A 12,804-nucleotide genomic window follows, 5' to 3' on the forward strand; every position below is an offset into this window, starting at 1 on the left:
ATTTTTACATTTGTCTAAGTAAGAGGGAATATCGTTCACGAAAATAGAAAAGAGAGTGGGGGCCAAAACGCATCCCTGGCGAACTCCACGTTCAATTGGAATTTTCCGTGATAATTCGCCATTTTGTCCCCATCTAATTCTCGCAAAGTTCCCATCATGTAATTTTATAATTTGAGCTACTATATTGTTTGGCATACCCGCTGCACGCAGCGTCTTCCACAGAAGATCACGTGGCACCAGATCGAATGCTGCCCTTAAATCAACAAAGGCAACATATAAGTGGGCCTTCTTTATCATTACGTACTTCCAATAGAGGCAGCAGAATCTAAAGCACTGATCTATAGTGCTGACTTTGGTTCTGAACCCGGCTTGAAATTTGGTCAAAAATGAATTTTCATCCAACCAGTTACTCACTCGTAATAAAATATGGCGTGAGTAAATTTTCTGAAGGATGTCCATTAAGCTTATTGGGCGATAATTACAGGGATCCTTCCTGTCTCCTTTTTTAAATATTAAAACAATTTCAGCTCCTTTCCAACTTTCAGGAAATTCTAAGCTTTGAGATAGTTTGTTGCATAGATAATTGATATATGGTGCCCATATTTTCAAGTCATGCTTGTAAAGATCCCCGGGGATTTTATCCAGACCTGGGGCTTTCCCAGTTTTTACTTGGCTTATGGCCAGCTCTGTTTCCCCCAAGGTAAAAACCAGCGGATCTACTGGAAATTCAGGACTTGCTGCAGTGGATGCTGTATAAGAGTCGTCATATTTCCTATACAAATTGGTAAAATGGGTTACCCAGGTTTGCTCGTCTAGGAAAGTGTCTTTAACCACCCTTCCTACCTTATTCCCATTTGCTATCAACTTCCAGAAAACTACATTGTCTTGAGATCTTGCAGCTGACAGCAATTCCGCCCACTTTTCTTCCTCCCACGCAAATTTCGATGTCCTTTGGGCAGTTTTATAGTTACTTCTACCTTTTTTAATATCCAGTTGCGACTTGGATTTAATAGCAATTAACAGTTCCCTCTTAGACTCTCTACAGGATCTGTCATACCAAGGCTTGCTGTGAGACAAGTTCTGAGTCTTCTGCTGGGGTTTTTTAGGCATTTTAGTCATTGAGTTATTTTGAGGGATTCATTCTATCCCACTCTCTAAATTAAGCCCCTAGTCTCTAGAAGAGTCATAGATTTGACACTAACAGTGCGGTGCCAATCAATCAAGGATTTATAAAGCATGGGCAATTACCCGTGAGGCTCTCCAGGCGCAAGAATTGCAGACTGCTTCGCGTTGATCTGCTCATTCGAATCGCCAAGTTGTGAGTCCTTTCCTGAGTTCCCAGAGCAATGCGGCATTCCTGAGGTGTAGGGGAAGGTTTTTCCAAGCTTTGACTGCCAGGTGTAAGAAGGAGCGTCCTTCGCTGTGGCATTGGCGGATCAGGGGGGTAACTTCAAGGAAGATGGAGGCAGATCGTAGTTGTCTGGACAGGGTCATTGGTTTGTTGATGTATGCTGGTCCTTCGTTGTGCAGCGCCATTTGTGTGGGTCAACATCTTGAACTGGCACATCTTCTGGACCTGGAGACAGTGAAGCTTATTTAGGTGCAGTGTGATGTGGGAATGTCTAGGGAGGTCAAGGATGAGACTTGCCACTTAGTTTTGTATTGTCTGTAGTCTCTTCAGGAGACGTGCAGTGATTGCTACATAGAGTGTGTTCCTGTCGTCCAGGCTGCTGCTCAGGCACAGGGTCAAGGCTGTTTTGCATATAGCCATGTCTGACCTGGGGTGGTGTGGAGTGCAAAAAAACGATGGATTTAGGCCCAGATCTCTGTACTGGGGTGAATGTATGACATTATTCTGCATTCTGTCCATCAATTGTTGTGTTTGCATTTGTCACCCCGAGTGGGATGGGTATGCTCAGACTTGAGTCCCATGCTCTCCACACCACTGGAGTCAAGCTATCCAGGCTGATGAAGGCTGATAGCCAGAAACCGGTCCTTGGATGCTTGATTCCGGTCCAGGAAAGACATGGCTTGGCAGTTCGGGCTGGACTATTCCCATGAGGCACAGGGTCAAGGGTGATTTGCATATAGCCATGTCTGGCCTGGGGTGGTGTGGAGTGCAAAAAAACAATGGATTTAGGCCCAGATCTCTGTACTGGGGTGAATGTATGACATTGTTCTGCATTCTGTCCATCAATTGTTGTTTTTGCATTTGTCACCCCGAGTGGGATGGGTATGCTCAGACGTGAGTCCCATGCTCTCCACACCACTGGAGTCAAGCTATGCTGATGAAGGCTGATAACCAGAAACCGGTCCTTGGATGCTTGATTCCGGTCCAGGAAAGACATGGCTTGGCAGTTCGGGCTGGACTATTCCCATGAGGCACAGGGTCAAGGCTGATTTGCATATAGCCATGTCTGACCTGGGGTGGTGTGGAGTGCAAAAAAACGAGGGATTTAGGCCCAGATCTCTGTACTGGGGTGAATGTATGACATTGTTCTGCATTCTGTCCATCAATTGTTGTTTTTGCTGCTAACAAGGGCCTGCATGAAGGTCCTTCTGATATTGACTGGGAATTAACCATACAAACAGATAGGAAGGAGAAGGAGGAATATAAGTCCTACCCCGACCTCCTATAATGCCATAAAAACACGACAAGGAAGTAGGACTATTGAAGCTCGATCGCTGTGAATTAACAAGGACCCATGGAGGATAGCCAGGTGTGTAAACCTGCCCTCACACAAAGCAAGCTGTGTCATGCTTCATCATAGGGCTGCTAATACACCTCCGCGCTCGCCAACGCTGGAGGGGGAAGACAATAAAACACAAAGAAAATGCAGAACATGAGATCAAAATACGTGAAAAAAGGTGCAGAAATAGTGATATGAAACTGGATCAAAGGATGCCCTCAATCCAACTTAAATTAGGGTCTGCCTTGCCCAGAGTTAAAAGAAAAGGGCCACAAATATGACCAGTGGTTGAAGGTAAGGTGAATTGTGATGAATCACCTACCCCTCCCCTTGCCAACAAATGTCGACATGTTTCAGCCGGATCAAAGGATTGAATTAATCATTACCCCGGCTTTCTTCAGGACTTCACATAAAAGAAAATATCCCCAAAAAACTAACCCTATCCCCTCAGTACAGGAGTAGGAAATAGACACCCCTACTTAAGGAATACTACCTACTCATCTGTAGGGATGATTTTCATGGGGAACCTGAAAATGAACCCCTAAAAACAAGTGTCAAGTGATGAAGTGTTTACTTTCGTGTAAATAGTAACAACAAATAGCCTTCGGTAATACTCTCGGAACCATTAAAATCAAACCGCGATCAAGCAGTGGGCATTATCACAACGCTTATGGACATAACCTGTGAAGTTGGCCCCACAGCGTAATTGGAAGTCCCATACATGTCCCACTTGGTGCCATTGCACAATGTAACATCTTATTTGGTCACTGTACCCTTTAGCAAGTTCAAGAGATCCAACCATCACTGCTCGGGAGACAAGGTAGACACATAACCAAGTACTTGCTCTTACCGAGTTTATTGAAGTTCAACACTAGAAATGGTGGGGGAGTGAGAACAACACCCTGTAGTCAAACTCTGTAAGACACATTAAATTGGATTAGAGTATACACACCACACACCCATCGATATTAAGGATGGTCCTGTGCCTATACTATGGCTATACTTCATTTCAGCGTCATGTTATTACATCGTAACAATAGTTTTGCAATAAACCGAGCACCTCGGGTAGACCCATTCTGCACGTTATGGAAACGCCCATAAAAAGCATGAGACAATCTTGTCACTGTCTACCCCCTCGAGTCTGCACTTACTACTTCAAGATGAGTGTTTGCCCATCTGGCCAGGACAACCTTGTTACTGTCTGCCCCCTCCGATCTGCACTTACTGCCTCAAGGTGAGTTGTTCGGCCCCATCGGTCCCTCCCGTCACCGTGTAGGTCACCGGCAAAGCTGATCTGAAAAGGTTTTGAACTGTTTCTCCCCAAAGCTTTGCACGGCTGCACACGTACATTAGGCACCCCCATTGGCTGGCGTTACGTGGGAGAGGAGGGCATCTGAGCCGCTGCCCACTAAACCCCAGGTATCCTCCCTGGGACCTTGTTAATTCACAGTGATCTAGCTTTAATAGTCCTACTTCCTTGTTGTGTGTTTATTGACTGAGAATTACCTGAAGATCTTGTGAAGCATGCAGAGGGTGTAGAAGCAGGCAGATGAACCTGTTTTTACCTGTTTCTTCATAGATAGCTTGCTGTCCAAGATGATGCCGATGTTGTGTGCATTGTCTAAAGGGGTAGGGAAGTGCTGAGTTCAGCAAGCCACTATGCGTCATTCCTTGGTGAGACGTTGTTCTTAAAGATGAGTCCTTCTGTTTTGTCCATGTTGAGACAGTTGTCCTCCATCCAGTTAGCCACTTTCATTATACATCTGTTGAAGTTGGCTCTGATGTTGTATTAATCTTTTGAGAGCTATAGGATGAGCTGCGTGTCATCGGTGGAAGAGATGATGTTGAGTCTGTGTGAAATGACAGTGTTAGCCAAGGGGACATGTACATGTTGAGGAGGGTGGGGCTGAGGAACGATCCTTGGGGGACAACGTAGATGGTCTTCTTGGGCTTTGACATGAACGGTGGGAGACAGATTCTCTGGGTTCTTCCGGTGAGTTATGAAGCGATCCATTAGATAGCGTCTTCCTGTGATCCATTGTGGTGGAGTCTGATGATCAAGATGTGGTGGGAGGCAGTGTTGAAGATGGCAGGCAGGCCCAGGAGGAAGAGGGCTGCCATTTCGCCGCAGTTCAGAAAGATCATGATGTCGTCGGTAACTGCGATCAGGGCTGTCTCTGTGCTGTGGTTGGCTCGAAACCATGATTAAGAGGGGTCCAGAGAGGTTGGTGTGTTTCAGGTGTTTGGTGAGTTGCTGTTTGAGGGCCTTTTTGAGATCCTTCAGTAGAAAGGGGAGCAGGGAGATGGGCCGGTACTTATTCGTCCTGCCGGGTGGATGGTTTCTTCAGGGGACTTGAACATCACTATAATTACACACTATCTTTGTGGGGACTTGAACTTACATATCTTCACAAACCATCTCTGTGGGACCCTGAACACTCCTATAATCAAGCACTATCTCTATGGAGATTTAAAGAGCATTACCTTCACACACCATCTATGAAATACTTGAATATTCCTATATTCACAAAGTATATCTGTTGACAACACCACAACAATCACTCTCTATGTGGAAGCTTGAGTATGGCTGCAATCACACACTGTCTCTGTTTGTATTTAGACATCATTATCTTTAAGAAAAGTGTGGGGACTCTAGCATGAACTTTATACACTATTACTCTGGGTTTGTGAACATGATTACCTTCACAATCTATTTTGTGGGACTTGAGCACCCATAGAATCAGACACTATGTTTGTGGAAAACGCCAATGTAAAAACTAGGGGTATGCTTTACAAACTGCACTTTGTAGTATGTTTTGTAGTAATACAATAGAACTACAAAACATACTACATTGTGCTATTCACATACTTCACTTTTGTAGTAATGTACACTTTTGTAATATGCCCTTACTTTCAATATTTTCTATAGGAGGGTGTTGCAGTATCAGTGATTGGTCACGTGTAGTGCTCGACTTTCTATAAAAGTGTAGGTTTTCAAAGTTGTAAGTTACTACAAATATGAAGTTTGCAAATACTGAAAAGTAGTAAACTTACTCAAAAGTGTAAACTTACTCAAAAGTATACACTACATTTGTGACTCTGGCCGATCATCTCTGGATATGAACATAATTATCTCCAAAATCTTTCCACACATCTGGTGGCCGGCACGTAAGTAGGTAGTTCTTGCCCTAGTAATGGCTTGAAATTGACTACTGTAACTCGCTGTACCTGGATTCGGACAAGAATACGCAGAATAAACTCCAGGTGGTGCACAATGCATTGGCGAGACTTGTTTTGGATATTCCCAGAAGGCAGTCCGCTGGGAAGGGACAAGAAACCCTTCACTGGCTCCCCATAAATAAGCGCATTAGCTTTAATTCTCTCTGCATGGTATACAAGACGCTTCATCTTCCATATCCAACAAGATTAAAAACCTTGCTCAGTTGGCAGTCACAGGCAGACCCCCTGCTCCTCTCTTCACTTGCTGCTCATGGTACCAAGAACCAAAAAAAATAAATGGGGCGATAGAGCATTTTCGACGACTGCAAGCAAACTCTGGAACGCTCTCCTACTAAACATAAGGCCATCCTTCAGCTCCTGCCCTTCAGGAAGGCTCTTAACACTTGTCTATTCTGTGTAAAGTTCCTTTTGAAGCTGGTATACTAGTGGACCTTTACCGGACTGTGATTTATAGCACCTTGATGCCTTGGGTAAATGCTGTGCTTTATACGTTTCAAAAACATACAAACAAAACAAACACAAACTATCAGCATGAGGATGTTAAAATCCCAATAATTGCACTCTATCTCTGTGGGGTCTTGACTATCACTCTAAGCACACACTTTCTTTGTAGGACCTTGAACATCACTATCATTAAAAATCATGTTTGTGATGTTTAAACATTTCTAGAATCACACACTATTCCTGTGGGGACTTTAATTAACATCGCTATGATTACACACTATCTTTATGGGGATTTGAACATCACTATAATCACACACTTTGTCTGTGGGAACTTGAAAATCACTATGATCATACACCATCCTTGTGGGGACTAGAAAACCACTGTGATCACACACCATCCTTGTGGGGACCTGGGCATCACTATTATCACACACTATCCTTGTGGGGACTTCAACATCACTATGATCACACACCACCCTTGTGGGGACTTCAACATCACTATGATCACACACCATCCTTGTGGGGACTTGAACACCACTAAGAACACACACCATCCTTGTGGGGACTTGAAAACCACTAAGATCACACACCATCCTTGTGGGGACCTGGGCATCACTATTATCACACACTATCCTTGTAGGGACTTGAAAATCACTATGATCACACACCATCCTTGTGGGGACTTCAACATCACTATGATCACACACCACCCTTGTGGGGACTTCAACATCACTATGATCACACACCATCCTTGTGGGGACTTGAAAACCACTAAGAACACACACCATCCTTGTGGGGACTTGGAAACCACTAAGATCACACACCATCCTAGTGGGGACTTGAAAACCACTAAGATCACACACCATCCTAGTGGGGACTTGAACATCACTATAATCACTCACCATCCTTGTGGGGACTTGAAAATCACTATGATCACTCACCATCCTAGTAGGGACTTGAACATCACTGTGATCACACACCATCCTTGTGAGGACTTGGAAATCACTATCATCACACACCATACTTGTGAGGACTTGAACTTTACTATAATCACACAATATCTTTGTGGGGATTGAATATAATTACCTTCACACACCATCTCTGTGGTGACTTGAACATTACTAAAGTCACACACTATCTGTTTGGACTTGAACTTCTTTATCTTCACACTGTGTGTGTGGAGACTTGAGCATTATCTTTACATTCTATTTCAGTGTGATATTGGACTCACATGGACTAAACACAGTTTAAGTGCCCTTCAGTGAGTATGGTATGTAATATTTTCTGACCTATTTTGGAATAATCCAGTGATTCTTAACCTGTGGGTTGGGGACTCCCGGTCTGCAACACTCTCTCAGGAGGTCTGCGACTGTTTCAAAAATTACATAATATTATCACATTAGCAAAATATATATACATAAAAAGCATAAAATTCAAAACACTCTGTAAAAAAGAAGGAATTTGAAACTGGGGGATAACACTGAAGTTAGTATCCTTATTTTGGCTTGTGGGAGTCCTGCAAGTACAGAAAAAGCAATCTAGTATGAATGATTGATGTTGTGTTTTCAAATGAAGCTTTGGTATCCAACAACAAACATAGCATGCATTTGAAGCAAAAAAGACAAAATAATATGCTAGCATCCAGTATATGCATTGTCTTTTAGAAAAACATTGCAAATTGGAACTCTCCAACCTTCCGGTTAAAATTACAGTTTTGATTTTCGCCTGTTTTTGTTTATGAATGTAATCAAATATTTAATTTTTTTTATTTTTCCCGATATAAACTTGTTTTTGTATTTTTGTTAATTGTTTTGAATTTCAATTCATAGAAATTTCTTAGATAGAGGTCCCCGGCATTCAGTGGTGGTCCACAAAAGTCAACATTTTAAGGACCACTCGCATAGTCCATCTTTTGTGTATCCTATAAATATGTACAGCAATTCAAATATGAATAGATTATGTTATTTATGTGTATTGCTGATAAAAGAAACATTTACGCATGTGCCTTTGACTGTATTAAATCATAAATGATGATTATGAAGCAGGTCCCCACAAGGATGGTAGCACATGTTTAAGTCCCCACAAGGATAGTTCTGTGCGCGTGATTAAATAACAATATATTTGCAAATTTGAAGCAGGATCATGAATCATGAATTTTTTCTTAACATTTTTCTGGCATTTTTATATTTTAAAAACATTGGGAAAGGTTAGTCCCCACAAGGCTGGTATTCACACATAGTCCCCACAAGGATGGTAACACGTGTATGTGTGTGTGTGTGTGTGTGTGTGTGAGGTGTGTGTGGTGTGTGTGTGTGTGAGGTGTGTGTCAGAGGTGTGTGTGTGTGGGGGGGGTGAGGTGTGTGTGGGTAGGGGTGTGTGGGGTTTGTGGGTGTAGGTGGGGGTGTGGGTGTGTAAGGTGTGTGTGTGGGTGTGGGTGTGTGGGGTGTTTGGGTGTGGGTGGAGGTGTGGGTGTGTGAGGTATGTGTGGGGGTGTGTGTGGGAGGGGTGGGTGTGGGGTGTGTGTATGTAAGGGTATGTGTGTGGGGTGTGTGTGTGTATGAGTAAAATGTTCAGCTAACTATAACTGGTGTCAAACCTATGGTTTTCTCAGTGAATTTCAAAGGTTTTTTAAATGCTAATTCCTAACTATATAAGGCCTGAAACCTATGGTTTTTTCAGTGAATTTCAAAGGTTTTTAAAATGCTGATTCCTAACTATATATGGCCTGAAACCTATGGTTTTTTCAGTGAATTTCAAAGGTTTTTTAAATGCTAATTCTATTAGCGGATAACGTTTAAATATATTAATATCCTAGTGGGACCACCTGAGCACCTTAAGGGGTCAGGGTGTTTCTACCCTGCCCCCTTTTTGTGTTCTACACGTTTGTTTTTCTGCTTTTTTGTGCCTCAGTCTATTAAGACCCAAGATGGATGCCAACACTTCCAGGTTAGAAGTGTTGACAGCCAATGAGCATGCAGCTTTCTCGGGAAGGCATGCTGATTGGCTGTCACTGTCTGTCAACACTAGCACAAGATAGATGCCAACACCTCCTGGTTAGAAGTGTTGACAGCCAATGACCATGCAGCTTTCTCGGGAAGGCATGCTGATTGGCTGCCACTGTCTGTCAACACTCAAAACCAGGAAGTGTTGGCAGCCATCTTGTGCCTTGTTAGAACCAAGGCACAAGAAAGCAGTGAAACAAAGGTGTGAAACTCGCAAAGGGGCCAGAGTAGAATCACCCCGACCCCCTAGGCCTGCTCAGGGGGTCCCACAAAGACCCCAAAGGCAAAAAAAAACAAAAAAAAAACCATTTTTTGTAAATGTCGGGGTATGCGGGCCGTGCGCGTACCCCGCGATTTAAAAAGAGCAGGTCTAGGGGGTCGGGGTGCTTCTACCCTGCCCCTTTTTTGAGTTCTACACATTTGTTTTTCTGCTTTCCTGTGCCTCTGTCTACCGAGGCACAAGATGGCTGCCAACAGTTTCTGTTTTGGAGTGTTGACAGACATTGGCAGCAAATCAGAATGCAGCTCGCGCTCTAGAGGTAAGTGTACCGGTAAGCTCACCGGTAAGCTGCTATAGATATATAATTTTTTTGAACCTAAATTACTCAAAATCCACTGGAGCACATATCTTGAGACATAGCAAAGGCACATCGGGCTACCAGTCCCTACAATTTTGCCAAGTTTGGTGAAAATCCATTCAGCCGTTCGAGCTAAAACTGCGACAGACCGCCCTATGGAAATTAACATGGGGAAAACACGTTTTGGGACCCCCCTTTTATCTCGGCCCCCGCTTGACGGATCCCCCCAAACTTTCAGGGAAGGACCGGAGCGCCGCGAGGCAAAGTTGCTGAAAAATTCAGGCAGATTCCTCAACCGGCGCCAAAGTTATTCCCAATAGAATGTTGCGATTTCCCTATGGAAATCAATCCTAACTATATATACCTACTGGCTATCGCCAGTAGGTAATATATATATACATACATATATAAACATATATAATCTGCATATCCATATAAATACAAATATAAATGCATGCATACATATACATATATGCATACATATGCATGTTATTTAAATGAAAGTTTGAAAAACAGTAATAAAAGCAAAGCTTAAAAGCCACCTCATTACAAACAGAATGGTTTAACTTAAACGAGGGCGAGATCTATTGCATTTTCAATGCTTGTTTACTTTGGTTCCATCAAGAAGGCATTCAGATGTGTCACACATTTGTCATAAATTCTGAATGTTAGCACTCTAGTTGCTAATTAGATCACTGTAGTAAAGCTACTGCTCACCAGGGAAGTCTTCTGCTGGTATTCAAAGTGCATGTTTCAGTGTGCATGTCAGAATTTTTTTAATGAAATAGAAGAGGATTTGAGAAGTCAAAATGTGCCCTAATTTTTCTTTCTTCAGCACTAATCATAATTGCTATGGCAAAATGAACCCCCTCATTTTGTTCCTTTGCAAATTAAATGTTTTAAGTGTTACCACTTTATTCTAATGAAGATGACTTCAGGTGTGCCATACTTTTGTCATAAGTAAGACTGTTAGCGCTCTAGTTGTTCTTTAGAACACTCTGGGACATTCTGTCATTGGGCTATACTTGGGCTGCATCTGGGGATATTTGTGCTAAATTTGGGCTCTTTTGTCTCTGGTGGCCATCTTGTGAAACTTATTTGTTATGAAGTTTCCTAATTTCCTCATTTACTACAGTCTCCTCAGTAGGAAATACTTTCAGTGTTCTACTTTGATTCCATCAAGAAGGCATTCAGATGTGACACACGTTTGCCATAAATTCAGAATGTTAGCACGCTAGTTGCTTATTAGATCACTGTAGTAAAGCTACTGCTCACCATGGAAGTCTGCTGCTGGTATTGAAAGTGCATGTTTCAATCTGCATGTCAGAATTTTTTAATGAAATAGAAGAGGATTTGAGAAGTCACTCAAAAGGTGCCCTCATTTTTCTTTCTGAAGCACTAATCATACTTTCTATGGCAAAATTAATTCCCTCATTTTGTTCCTTTTTAAATTAAATGTTTTCAGACTTACCACTTCATTCCAATCAAGATGGCTTCTGGTGTGCCATACATTTGTCATAAGTAATACTGTTAGCGCTCTAGTTGTTCTTTAGAACACTCTGGGACATTCTGTCATTGGGCTATACTTGGGCTACATCTGGGTGATATTTGGGCTACAGTTGGGTTCTTTTGTCTCTGGTGGCCATCTTGGGAGACTGCATGTCAGAATTTCTTAAAGAAATAGAAGAGGATTTGAGAAGTCACTCAAAATGTGCCCTAATTTTTCTTTCTGCAGCACTAATCATACTTTCTATGGCAAAATATACCCCCTCATTTTGTTCCTTTTTAAATTAAATGTTTTAAGAGTTATCACTTTATTCCAATCAAGTTGGCTTCAGGTGTACCATACCTTTGTAATAAGTAGGACTGTTAGCGCTCTAGTTGTTCTTTAGAACACTCTGGGAAGCTGCAGTAGAACACAAAGGAATCAACTGACAGTCTCTGTCCTTGTTGGATGTACATGTTTTACTGAGAATGTCAGACTTTATTCTCACATAACTGAGAAAGATAATGTGAATTTACAGAAAATATGCTTTCAGTTTAGCTTATAGATCCCCTTCCAAACCACTGTTGCAAAAGCTTGAGATAATAGTTTTCTTTCAAACATGATTCATGATATCCCAGCAGAAGGATTTTTCACATGGTAAAATCCCCTTAGAACACACCACAATTCCTAAAATGAGTATGGAACCATCAACAAATGATTTATAATGTAACTAAAGTCCTAAAACCTTCTATTAACTGCAATGCTTTTTAATGAGGTGCTATCATGTATATTGGTCTCAAGATGGCTGCCAACACTTCTTGGATGAAGTGCTGACAGCCAATCAGATCTCACGATGAGATGTGTGGTTAGGCTCCGCCCAAATATATATATTTTTTTCCTTTTTATTTTCTTAGGAACTACTGGAGGGATTTACACCATTTAACATAAAGCGTGATCTGTGTACCAGACCCTAACATTGTCCCAAATTTGGTGTAATTCCGTTCAGCGGTTCGGGCTGTAGCCGTGTCTAATCGTCCTATGGAAATTAACATGGGGAAAACACGTTTTAGGACCCACCATTTTTCTCATCCCCCGCTGGACGAATCTTCCCGGGAAGGAGCGGAGCGGGCCATCTTCTTTGAGAAATTTGCGAAGATTCAACAACCGGCGCCAAAGTTATTCCCAATAGAATGTTGCGGATTTCCTATGGAAACTAGGTCCTAACTATAACTACCTACTGGCGACCGCCAGTAGGTAATATATATATATAAATATATATATATATATATATATATATATATATATATATATATATATATATATATATATACACATTATGGAAGGGGGATGACCCGCTCTTTTAC

This window comes from Lissotriton helveticus, chromosome 11, assembly GCF_964261635.1.
Source record: "Lissotriton helveticus chromosome 11, aLisHel1.1, whole genome shotgun sequence".
Taxonomy (NCBI): domain Eukaryota; kingdom Metazoa; phylum Chordata; class Amphibia; order Caudata; family Salamandridae; genus Lissotriton; species Lissotriton helveticus.